The 14131-nt window shown below is 43.4% G+C and overlaps 1 long non-coding RNA gene across 1 annotated transcript; it reads left to right on the forward strand.

Annotated features, from left to right (window-relative positions):
* Nucleotides 1-452: 452 nt before the first annotated feature.
* LOC142486189 (uncharacterized) lies at nt 453-13658 on the forward strand. The gene is made up of 7 exons (XR_012798849.1): nt 453-565; nt 2007-2118; nt 5743-5862; nt 6849-6946; nt 8513-8623; nt 11936-12045; nt 13417-13658. It is a non-coding gene; the product is annotated as an uncharacterized LOC142486189 (long non-coding RNA).
* The last annotated feature ends 473 nt before the right edge of the window (nt 13659-14131 follow it).

Here is a 14131-nt window from a genome sequence, read left to right on the forward strand (position 1 = left end):
TGCCCATTATTCAGAGATGCGTTCCAGTCATGTTTAGCACTCTGAATCTCTCTGCAGTCATTGGTTCAGCACATCATGGGTAGAGCATGGCTACAGATACAGCAAGCTATTATTATTTTACCGGCTGATCACCCATAATATTGCATTAAAACATAGAATATCACTTAATTTCCAAAAGATTCAGTGATGCTGATAATGCAGAATCTCACAACATTTCCCATCATAATGCCATAATGCACAAGTGGGAGAAATAATCCTTGCTATATCTGTACATTGTGTGACGTATTACCTCAATGACCAATGAGAGCAAGTACATCTTCTGTATAGAGCGGCTGTGTTATGATGCAGTTATTGATCATCATTGACATAATCACAAGAATCTTATGCAAAGGGAAATTGTCCGCAGCGAAGTGAGATTTCAGCCCCCAAACGTCTGTAATATTAATGCAATGTCTTACTTTTGTTGCAGTGAACACTGAAGAGACGGATCTACTACAACACTGTACAGGATGAGCATACGCTACAAGCAGCAAAATGATCTTGCAGTTGACAGTATGTTGTTCTGGTAATGTGCACAATTATTATTTATGGGCTACACACCACAGTGCTGGACATATTCTGTTAACTTCAACTCTACTCCTAACATGGAGATGTCTTCCTGGTGTTACTGATTCAGTACATCATATGCACAGTGTGGTTATGATATGATGGATTGATTTAATGAACCCACCAACCAATGATGACATCTGCATCATCTTCTGTAAAGTGCAGCTACAGCATGATATTATCAGCATTTGGTGCGGTATAATCAGAGGTATCTATGTGCTTTTGTGCCTGTTTTAAGTCCTCCAGCTTAACGCCCCTACACCTCCCACTACACAGGCATACTTACTTATGCATACACTGACATCTGGCATACCTACACACACCCCAGGGCCACTTCCTTCCCCTGATGTCAGGGAGAGGATGGGCATGCAGAGTGCAGTAAGTCTCCACGTTACTCTGGCCAACAGTCTTGGCCTACCTCCAGCATCTGTCACCCACAACATCTGTTCCCTCCTTGTAAAGTGCTGAACTATCTCACCTGGGTCAGTGCTATAGCTGATCACAGTGCCCGATCAGGATGTCACTGTGACAGGCAGCAGTGCAGATTGACCGGTCAATCAATGCAGTGCCGCAACATATGCACTAAATGAGATTTCCGTGCCCCCAGTCAGGTTACTCCCTGGGCAGTGACCCTGCTCACACCCTCCCCTAGTTCCACCTCTGATCACAATTATCTCTCTTGGAGAGTGTAGCAAATTGGAGTTGGGGGAATCTCACCTCTGCCATGCATGGTCACAATCTGGGCACAGGACCCAAATAGTGGGCAATGTGGCACTTCTTACAGTAGAGAATAAGTAACTTTATTCTTTACTTGTGTATTAAGGACCTTATTTGCATTAAATTCAGTCCACATGGGACCAAGACTTTCTGGCTTACTGAACAAAGTGGAATTGTTTCGTAGAGGGTGGAGAATTGTATTTTATCTGAAATTACCCCCTCTGCACAAAATACAAACAATTATACCCATACAAGTACCTTGTGGAAGTTGTTGCCCTCTATCTTCCTGTGGTCTCTCCCTGTTTCTCACCGTGCCTCCTCCCATTTCCTTGCACCTGTGCGTCTCCGCATATATCCCTATACTCAGAGCCGGCTCCGGTCAGTGACATGGGATGCCCAAATATGAGCATACCCATATATGGGCATCCATGCCACTGACCGGAGCCCGCTCTGTTGCGGATATGGAGAGAGACTGGGAGATTTACATCCCCTTATAATTCATATGGTGCATAGTACCGGCACGTATTGTTTTACCGGTACTGTGTACCTTCTTACTTTCACACTGGTACAGTATGTGCTGCAGTGGGACTGAGAGGGATATATTGGTAACACATAGTCATTGGTGGGGGAATTCAATCCATTTTGAAAATAGTAATGCATTGTTTTTTAATTTTTTTTTGCAGTAATGAAGAATGAAAAAGTTCTGTTAAAATTGAATTGGACGTGAACTGGATTCAGCATTTCATCATCAACTCTGCACCAGTGTGAATTGACGTTCTTTAATGTTCTGACAAGGTACATGCAACATCTCTTCCTCTACCCCTACACCACCCTCTGCCTCTTGCCTCTCTCTCCACCTCCCTGCTAAGCGTATTAACCCATCTAATGTAATCCACATTCCTTGTCTCACTTTACTCTTCCCTTCTCACGTGCCCTCTGGAATGTCTGCTCTACGACTAACATGGTCTATTTGTACATGACCTCTTCTGCTCTCATCATCCACCACTTCTCATTCCCCTCACCCCTGTCCTACTCGATACCTCAGCTTAATTGAACTCTCTCCTCTGACATCTACCCTTATCTCTAACCTCTCCTCACTTTCTGCTTAAACTAGCTATCTTGTTAACTCTTACAATGCTATCATCTCCTCCTCCCTCCTCCTCCATCATCTATATGCCCCTTCTAGGCTCTGACACACTCATCCCTCTAAGGCCGTGATTATCATGGGCACACGCTTGGTTGTCCACAGTGCGTGCGAGCGATGCAGGGCCTCCCCGTCGCCTCGGACCTCAGTGCAGGGATTGCTGGAGCGACAGGCATGCGCTAACTTTGCCATCTGTTGCGTGCTTACTATAGACGCAGCCTAACCCATGCATTGGTTTAATTCACAAGCACGCTCTCATCACACTTCATCACATCACACTGCTGCTCTTAACACCTATGGAGGAAATCTCACAGTCTGATTTTCTACACTAAACCTTTGTCCTGTTCTGTAAAACTCTGCTCCTTTTTTTAAGGTCAAACACTACTTTTTCCTCACTCATCAACACTCCAATTTCATTCACACTGTCTTCTATGTATTTGAGTCCCACCACTGACTTTCTCCTCCCACTTAACATCCATCCTTTATTTCTCCTCAAGCCTTTGCTCACTTGAGGCAAGGTGGATGCCATCCACAAGTAGATTCGTTCTCTCCCTTCCCCCTCTCTCTTTTTCTATCTAGATCTCATTGCACTCTTGACTCCTTTTCTCCTGTCACAAAGCTGGAACCTGATCTTCTCTTCTCCCTCTACCACATGCCCTCTCAATCCTATATTCTCACTCTCACCCACATCTTCAATTCCTCCATATCCTTTGGCTCTTTCAACTCTTCCTTTTAAGCATGCAGTGGTCACCCCTATTCTCAAAAATAACCTTGACCTTGTGTGAATTTCTAACTATCGCCCTGTATCCGTCCTACCATTTGCCTCCTAATTGCTAGAACGTCTTGTGATCTCCCGTTTGATCAACATTCTTAAATCACATGCTCCTCTGGGCCCTTCACAATCTGCCTTTCCCAATGTAACCAATTATGTACATAAAGAAAATTCCCAAGGTCCATTTTACTTACTAATCCTGCTTGATCTCTCTTCTGCTTTTGATACTGTCAATCACTCTTCTCATTCATATTCTAAACTCTTTCTTCGTATCCGCAGCAAACTTATATCCTGGTTTTCATCATACTTCTCCATCACACATTCTCCATCTCTGTTGCTAACGTGTCTTTGTCTCCTGTTGTTTTGTCTGTTGGTATACCTCAGGACTCTGTTCTGGGACCTCTCTCACTACATACTATCACTAGTTGACCTTATCAACTATTTTGGCCCTTGATATCATCTCTATGCAGATGATACACACACCTATCCACCCTACCGTCACTCCTGCAATTTAGTTCCTAGTTTCGGGTCGCCTCCTGGCTATATCCTCCATGGATGACACTCTTCTGCCTTAAACCTAATGTCTAAAACTGAGCTCCTCATATTTCCCCCTAAATCTGGCCTAATATCACCTTTCTCCATCGCAGTAAACAGTACTACCATCATCCTGTCATGAAAGCACATTGCCTAGGAGTAACATTTGACTCTTCCCTTTCCATCTTCATTCACGACACTGGCTAAAGTTTGTCGATTCTTTCTCTGTAATATTTCCAAGATTTGCCCTTTTCTCTGTCAATCTACTGCTAAAACGCCAATGCATGCCCTTATCGTATGGGTTAACATACTGCTAACAGGGCTCCCTGCTTCACAACTTTCTCATTTGCAATCTATCCAAAACTCTGCTGCTTGAATAATTTCCCTTTCTCCCACAACAGTATCTGCTCATCTCCTCCTCCTCCTTAAATCCCTCTCCTTGCTTCCCATCAAGTTTCAGATCACCTACAAAGTTCTCCTCCTTACCTTTTTGTTAAGGTTCTCTATTAGTGGTGTACCGAGTACCCGGCGTTACCCGACACATTTCCAGCTACCCGGACATTACTCGAAACCGGCCACTGAGAAGTGGACTTGGCCGGGTAATACCCGGCGTCGGGTAATGTCAGGGCAGCTGGAAATAATCTTTTATACTTACCTTTCCTAAGACATCTAGGATCAGCAGCAGCAGTCCTCTGATGTTGGCAGCATCAGAGGTGTCTTCACCTGGCGGGGGGAGCTGCAGGAATCACTTCCACAGCACCGAAGCAGGTAAGCTGTGTCTGTGAGCCTGCAGCTCCCCCGCCGGCTGAAGACACCACAGATGCTGCCACCGTCACAGGACTGCTGCTGATCCTAGATGTCACCGCCACCCGGAAGGTAAGTGCCAAACCGTGTACCCGACCGGGTAGAACCTTTCATTTTGGCCGGGTACCCGTTACCCATTTTTTTATAGTTGAGGACCCAGTCCAACACTATTCTCTATTCATCTGCTCCTTCCTACATATCATCTTTGGTCTCGTTATGCCCTTCCTCGTCTCCTAAGCTCTACTAATAGCTGTCTCCATTATACTTCTTACACCTCTACTGCGCACTCGCTCTCTTGCCTGAAACCCTTTCCCATCAATTTACCTGTGAAACTCACACACACTCAGTATATGCCAACATACCCTCTTCCACCCACATTTAAGATCAACCTTAAAATTCACAACTTAAATGAAGCATTTCAATAGCTTTTACTCGTTGCTACTGTCACTCATTCAGTCACTAACTATTGTTCCCAAGAAGTGCTTTATACTACAAGTACCCACCATTAAGGACAAGCATTGTCATCTACTGCACTTGTTCCCCCACCTGTTGTCTCTCTGTAAGTCTCCTTACATTTCTCTTAGATTGTAAACTACCCAGGACAGGGATTTACTTTCCTATTGTCTGTTTTTGTTTGTTGAACTTATTGTATAATAATTTCCTGTACTTTTTGGTCTCTCTTGTAAAGCGCTGAGTACACAATGGGTGGTATATAAATAGAGATATATGCAGAGTCTAGAGACAAGGCACACGTGTATAGGTAGCTACAGTTTATCCGGGACCGTATGCATCCTTGAAGTGCCTGTCCCAGTTATTTTCTATTGATTGCAATGTAGGAGTGTCTGTCCTGTCTTATTTTTTATTATTATTATTATTATTATTATTATATATACAAAGATATATACAAAGATTGTTTCCTGTCGTTAGCATGACATTGTGTGACACAGTGTGATGTCATTGATTCAGTAGATTGTGTGCAGACCGGGACTGCAGTACAGTTTCACTGACATGAATAACTTGTGTGGTAGAAGCTCTAGAAGGAGCACAGCTGTGGGAGGGAGGTGGATTTGCTTTGTATCACATGGTTTGGAGCAAGGTTCATTGTATGTATCGTCAATAATAATTATAATAATAATAATGCAATGCTTAACTTTTTTATTTCAAGAGGAAAGACTGCAGAACAGAAGTGAATATTGAATCCATGTGTTCATTTTCTTGCAAAATAGAAAATTGAAGGACAGTTGAAGAGGAGGAAAATGACTACACAGAGACAGATAAGCAATGTGTATATTTCTCATTTAGTATTTGTCGTTTTATTGACTCCAAAAAATCCGGCTGCTAAGGGTTTCGCATTGGACATATTCACCTCTACTCCACCCCTTCCTGTGATCTGTACCATGCAGATTTTTGTTGATTCAATACATCATGAATAGAGTGTGGCTACAGTATGAAGTACTGACCCAAGGACCACATCTACTACCATTCATAACAAGAACATGTGCAGTAGCGCACTGCTGCAGTTCTATGTTATTGCTATGAAAGGTTGAGGTGGTGCAATCATATGAATCTTGAGTGGGAGGGATCCTGTTTGCATCATTTAATTTGATCTAGGCCAGTAGAGTATATAACTCTCAGTACAGGTTACATATGGCATCAGTATTAGTGATTTAAAGAACAGAAAAACAGGAGTGGAGAACAAAACCAAGTAATGTTGAAGTTACTACTTTTTACTATTTACTTGGTCAGTCTGTACTGTCTACTCCCCACACAGCTGCTAAGGGTTTCCATTTGAGATACATTCACCTTCTACTCTGCACTACTGTGCTACCCTCTATTCAGAGATGAGTTCAAGTCATGTTTACCACTCTAAATCGCTCTGCAGTCATTGATTCAGCACATCATGGGTAGAGCATGGCTATAGATACAGCAAGCTTTATTTTACCCTAATATTGCATTAAAAAATAGAATATCACTCAGTTTCCTACAGATTTACTGATGCTGATAATGCAGAATCTCACCCTCCCATCATAATACACCAGAGGAAGAAATAATCCTTGCTATATATGTACATTGTGTGACATATTGCCTCCATGACCATTGATGGCAAATACATATTCTGTATAGAGCAGCTGTGTTATGATGTAGTTGTTATTGATCATCATTGAGATATAATCACAAGAATCTTATGCAAAGGGAAACTGTCATTAGCATAGTGGGATTTCAGCCCCCAAACTTCTGTAATATTAATGCAATGTCTTACTTTTATTGCAGTGAACACCGAAGAGACGGATCTACTACAACACTGCACAGGACAAGAGTATACACTACAAGCAGCAAAATGATCATGCAGTTGACAATATGTTGTTCTGGTAATGTGCACAATTATTATGTATGGGCTCCACACCACAGTGCTGGACATATTTTGTTAACTTCAACACTACCCCTACCATGGAGATGTCTTCCTGTGATTGGTGTTACTGATTCAGTACATCATATGCATAGTGTGGCTATTATATGATGGATTGATTTAATGAACCCACCAAACACTGATGACATCTGTATCATCTTCTGTAAAGTGCATCTACAGCAGGATATTATCAGCATTTGGGGTGATATAATCAGAGGCATCTATGTGCTTTTGTGCTGGGTAAAGTCCTCCAGCTGAACCGCCCCCCGCCCCCCACCCCCCTACACCTCCTGCCACACAGGCAAACTTACTTACACACACAGCACACTTACTTATGCACACTGACACTTGGCATACCTACACACACACACCCCACAGCCACTGGCATGCATGCAGAGTCCTGGGCATGCAGGATGGGCATGCAGAGTACAGAATATCTCCACCTTGCTCTGGCCCGTACTCTTGGCCTACCCCCAGCATCTGTCACCCACAACCTCTGTTCCCTCCCTGTAAATTGCTGCACTAACACACCTTGGTCAGCGCTGCAACCGATCACAGCACCGGATCATGTCACTGTGATAGGAAGCAGTGCTAATTGACCGGTCAATCAATGCCACGTGGCAACATACGCACCAAAAGAGATTTCCATGCCCCCTGACAGGCTACTCCCTGGGCAGTGACCCTGCTCATCTTCCACCTCTGATCACAATATTCTCTCTTGGAGAGTGTAGCAAATTGGAGTTGGGGGAATTTCACCTCTGCAGTGCATGTAGAGTCCTGTATGCAGAGTACAGAAAGTCTCCACCTTAGTCTGGCCCGTACTCTTGGCCTACCCACAGCATCTGTCACCCACAAATAATACATACACTAATACTCCCCACAATACACACTTTAATACCTCCTCAATAATAATCTCCCCAATAATATTATAGTCTTAAACACAATATACACAATACCCCCTAACACAAGATACCCAATCTAACACTCTCCTCTGCACCTCAACATAATATACACACTATAATACCCTACACACAATATAATACTCCCACACACACACAATATACACACTATCCTCCTACCGCCATAAAACACAACCAATAATACACACACACTTTGTGGATGTTGGGACCAGCTCCTTGCATGCACCAGTGAAAGAGAGAGGCCTGCCATCCGTGCCTCCCTCCGTTTCCCATCTTCTCCCTGTCTCTCTCCCTCCCTTTCTTTGCATCTCCCTGCATCTTTGCGTATACCCAGTCAGTGACGGCTCCGGTCACGTGATGCCTTAATATGGGCTTATCCATATATCTGTTGCAGAGATGGAGAGAGACCTGGAGATTTTACATTTCCTTATAATTCATATTGGTACTTAGTACGGGCACTTATTGTTTTATCAGTACTGGGTACCTGACCGTACTGGCCTACGAGTGAGAAGGCAATATTGGCATCACACAGTTACTGTTGAATATGTCATTCAATCCATTTTGAAAATAGTAATGCAATGTGGTTTTGTTTTGTTTGCTTTTTGCAGTAATGAAGAATGAAAAAGTTATATTAAAATTAAATTGGAGGGGAACTGGATTCAGCATTTCTTCATGAACTCTGCACTTGTGAGCATTGACCTTCTTGAGTGCCCTGACAGGTACACGCAACTTTAAGACTATAATCTTCATCAACTGCTGTGCAAGCTTTCGTGCTATACCTCCCCCTCCGGTTTTGATTTATACATTTGCTCTCTCAATTCATGTCCTCTAATATCTGGAGGCTCTCTCCTAGCATTTCTCTCTACCACAGCACGTCATCCCAATGTAACCTCTCTCTTGTTCTTTCTGTTTACTGTTTCCTCACTCCTCTGTAAAACTTTTCTAATTTCTCTAACTTCCACACTCCTGCTTTTATCCACATGTTCTATACACTTTCCTTCCCCTACCTTTGCATGTGTCTACACAAAGCACCATTTGTACAGACCTCTATTGCAGCTATTTCTGCACTGCTCAATGAAATGCACTCCTGCACATCCTATTCTCTTCCACCTTCCCTCATTCTCTACGCCCCCCTCTCAAAGCCCCCTCTCTCTATGTCTCCTCTCTCTACGCCTATCTGTCTCATTCTCTTGACGCCCTTCTCTCTCTACATATCCCTATCTCTGTCTCTCTCTACACCTATCTCTGTGTCTCCTTCTATGCTCGCTGATGTTGGGGGATATCTCTTATAATCTTGGACCGGCTCATATACACATCAGGCCTCCCTACTAAGAGTGTTAACCTATCTAATGTAATCCACATTCCTTTCCTTACTTTTCTCTTCCCTTCTCCTGTGCCCTCTGGAATGTCCACTCTTACTAACAAGGCTCTAGTTGTACATAACCTCTTCTGCTCTCATCAGTCACAATCAGTCATTCCCCTCACCGCATCTTACCTGTCCCACTGATTTGCCTCTGCTTAATTAAACTCTCCTCTGACATCTACTCTAACCTCTCTTCTCTCTTCTCTCTCTTTCTTTCTGCTTAAACTAACAATCTTATTAACTCTTACAATGCTATCCTCCTATCTATATGCCCCCTATAGGCTCTGACACACTCATCCCTCTAACCCACACCTTTGGCTAAATTCCCAAACACACTCATCACACTTCCACTCGCTGTTCTTAATACCTACGGAGGAAATCTCACACTTTGTTTGATTTTTCTACAGTAAAAATGTCTCCTGTCCTGTATAAAGCTGCTCTCTAGGGCTAAATACACTACTTTTTTCCACACTCATCAACACTCAAATTTAATTTACGCTGTTTTTTTTCTCTGTATTTGACTCCCTCCACTGACCTTCTCCTCCCACTTGCCATCCTTCCTTCACTTCTCCTCAAGCATTTGACTACTTCAGAGGCAAGGTGGATGCCACCCAAAAGGAGATTCCTTCTGTCCCTTCCCCCTTCTCTCCTTCTTCCCAAATCTCCTTCTGCACTTGACTCCTTTTCTTCTCTTACAGAGCTGGAAGCTAATCATCTTCTATTCTCCCTCTACCACATGCCCTCTAGATCGTATCCCCTCACACCTTACTGCATCTCTTAGTCCCCACTCTCACCCACATCTTCAATTTCTCCCTATTCTCTGGATTTTTGCCCTCTTACTTTAAGCCTGTAGCGGTCACCCTTTTGTCAGAAACAAACTACACCCTATGTGCCTTACTAACTACCGCTCTGTATCCCTCATGCTGTTTGCCTTCTAATTGCTAGTGTCAACATTCTTAAATCACATGCCCTCCTGGATCCTTTACAACCTGCCTTTCGTACAGCACGTTCTACAGACTGTGCTTAAAGCTAATTCCCAAGGTTTTTCCCTACTAATCCTACTTGATCTATCGGCTGCGTTTGATGCTCTCAATCACTCTCCTCCTTCATATTCTAAACTCTCTCTTGGTATCAGTAACAAAGTTCTATCCTGGTTTTCATCATAACTTTCCTGTCACACATTCTCCATCTCTGTTGCTAACATGTCTTCGTCTTCTATTGATCTGTCTGTGGGTATACATCAGGGCTCTGTTCTGAGATCTCTCTTTCTCTCTACATACTATCATTTGGTGACTTCATCAATGCTTTTGGCCTTAGATATAATCTCTATGCGGATGATACACACACAAATCTATCCACCCCTGTTCTCACTCCTGCAATCCAGTCCCTACTCTTGGGTTGTCTCCTGGCTATATGCTCATGGATGGCACTCCACTGCCTTAAACTTAATGTCTAACACTGGGCTCATATTATCCCCTTTCTCCATCACAGTAAACAGTACTACCATCTATCTTGTCATCAAACATGTTGCATAGGAGTAACATTTGGCTCTTCAATTCCATCTCCATTCACATGCACGGCTATGGGTAAAATGTGTTGCCTCTTTCTCTGTAATATTGCCAAGATCTTCCCTTTCCCCTCTCAACCTACTGCTAAAACTCCAATGTATACTGTTATCCTATAGGTTATTTTAACATACTACTAACAGGCCTCCATGCTTCACAACTTTCTCCTATGCAAAACTCTGCTGCTTGAATTATCTCACTTTCTCCCACAACAGTCTCTGCTCATCTCCTTAAATCCCTGTCCTGGCATCCCATCAAGTTTTTGTATCACCTACAAAGTTCTCCTCCTTACCTTTTTGTTAAGGCTCTCCATTAATCTGCTCCTTCTTGCATATCATCTTTGATCTCTCGTTATGCCCTTGCTTGTCTCTTGCACTATAACCATAACTGTCTCCTGTAAACTTCTTTCACCTCTACTGTTCTCTCACTTGCCTGAAACCATTTTCCATCACTGCACCGTACATGTGAAACTTCCTCACACTCAGTATATGCCAACATAACCTCTTCCACCCACATGTAAGACCAATCTTAAAATTCACGACTTAAATCAAGCATTTAAAAAACTTTGACTCGTGGCTACTGTCCCACACCCACAGTCACTGCTAACAACTATTGTTCCCAAGATGTGCTTTCTACTAATTGTACCCACCATTAAGGACAAGCATTGTCATCTACTGCACTTCTTCCCCCAACTGCTGCCTCTCTTTAAGTCTTCTAACATTTCTATTAGATTGTAAAGTTCCCAGGGCAAGGATTTACTTTCCTATAATCTGTTTTTATTTTTCGCACTTATTTTTTAATTATTTTTCCCCTCTCCCCTAATGATATACATATAGGTTTTCCTGTCATTTGCATGACAGAGTTATTATGGTTAACTATTGCATCATGTAGACTGCCTTTTCAGTGTGATGTAATTGATTCAGTACTTTGTGTGCAGACTGTGACTGCAGTACAGTGTCACGAACATTAATGACTTGTGTGGTAGAAGCTCTAGAAGGAACACAGCTATGGGAGGGAGGTGGATTTACTTTGGATCACATGGTTTGGCGCAAGGTTCATTGTATGTATGATCATAACCATGCAATGCTTAACTTTTATTTCAGGAGGGAAGAACAGTGAATATTGAAGCCATGTGTTTCTTTTCTGTCAGAAGAGAAATTTTGAAAGACAGTTGAAGAGGAGGAAAATGACTACACAGAGACAGATAAGCAATGTGTATATTTCTCATTTAGTATTTGTCGTTTTGTTGACTCCACACAATCCAGCTGCTAAGGGTTTCGCATTGGACATATTCCCCTCTACTCTACCCTTCCTGTGATCTGTACCATGCAGGTTTTTGTTGATTCAATACATCATGAGTAGAGTGTGGCTGCTGTATGAAGTATTGACCCAAGGACCACATCTACTACCATTCATAACAAGAACATGTGCAGTAGCGCACTGCTGTAGTTCTATGTGTTTTATTAAAGGTTGAAGTGGTGCAATCATATGAATCTGGAGTGGGATGAATCCTGTTTGCATCATATGGTTTCATCTAGACCAGTAGAGTATATCTCTCAGTACAGGTTACACATGGCATCAGTAGTAGTGATTTAAAGAACAGAAAAAACAAGAGAAACTTCAATGTTGATAACAAAGCCAAGTAATGTTGAAGATACTCCTTTAACTATTTATTTGATCAGTCTGTACTGTCTACTCCCCACACAGCTACTAAGTCTTCCATTTGAGATACATTCACCTCCTACTCTGCACTGCTGTTCTGTCCTCTATTCAGAGATGAGTTCCAGTCATGTTTACCACTCTGAATCACTCTGCAGTCATTGATTCAGCACATCATGGGTAGAGCATGGCTACAGATACAGTAAGCTTTATTTTACCGGCTGATCATCCATAATATTGCATTAAAACATAGAATATTACTCAGTTTCCAAAAGATTCAGTGATGCTAATAATGCAGAATCTTACAACACATCCCATCATAATGCACCAGAGGAAGAAATAATCCTTGCTACACTACCGACACGTTTTATTGAAGCACGGCTAGCACCGCAAGCCGGGGGATGCCCCGGCGTGCTAGCCGCACTCCCTCAGCGTGCCGCGCATCACCGATGCACGGTCACGCGTCATCGGGTGCCTGCGCCCCCTGCACGCGCGTCCAGGGCTCCCCGAGGGAGCACTGGTGTCCCGCGATGTGGGGGACAGCGGCAGGGGGTTCCGGGGGACCCGACGGACCCGGCAGCGGAAGGGAGAAAGCCCCGATCGGAGGGCGCTCCTCCGCTGCTTCGGCGTGCGCCCGGCACCCTCCGGCGCGCGCCAGGTTACTGCTGCGGCCAAGAACGGGCAAATGCTCGAATAAACTCGGCCGCAGCAGTATATCTGTACATTGTGTGACGTTTGGCCTCCATGACCATTGATAGCAAATACATATTTTGTATTGAGCGGCTGTGTTATGATGTAGTTGTTATTGATCATCATTGAGATATAATCACAAGAATCTTATGCAAAGGGAAAATGTCTGCAGCATAGTGGGATTTCAGCTCCCAAACTTCTGTAATATTAATGCAATGTCTTACTTTTATTGCAGTGAACACTGAAGAGACGGATCTACGACAACACTGCACAGGACAAGAGCAAACACTACAAGCAGCAAAATGATCTTGCAGTTGCAAGTATGTTCTGTAATGTGCACAATTATTATTTATGGGCTACACACCACAGTGCTGGACATATTCTGTTAACTTCTACCCCTACCATGGAGATGTCTTCCTGTGATTGATTCAGTACATCATATGCACAGTGTGGCTATGATATGATGGATGGATTTAATGAACCCACCACCCACTGACATCTGCATCATCTTCTGTAAAGTGCAGCAGGATATTATCAGCATTTGGGGTGGTATAATCTGGGGCATCTATGTGCTTTTGTGCCTGGATAAGTTCCTCCAGCTGAACCACCCCCCTATACCTGCCACACAGGCATACTTACAGAGCACACTTACTTATGCACACTGACACTTGGAATACACACACACACACACACACACAGACACTGTCATGCATGCAGTGTCCTGTATGCAGAGTACAGAAAGTCTCCACCTTACTCTGGCCCGTACTCATGGCCTATCCCCAGCATCTGTCATCCACAACCTCTGTTCCCTCCCTGTAAAGTGCTGCACTAACACACCTGGGTCAGCGCTGCAGCTGATCACAGTGCCGGATCATGATGTCAATGGGATAGGCAGCAGAGCTGATTGACAAGTCAATCAATGCAGCTCCGCAATATATGCACCAAAAGAG

The sequence above is a fragment of the Ascaphus truei genome, unplaced genomic scaffold, assembly GCF_040206685.1.
Source record: "Ascaphus truei isolate aAscTru1 unplaced genomic scaffold, aAscTru1.hap1 HAP1_SCAFFOLD_773, whole genome shotgun sequence".
Lineage (NCBI taxonomy): Eukaryota > Metazoa > Chordata > Amphibia > Anura > Ascaphidae > Ascaphus > Ascaphus truei.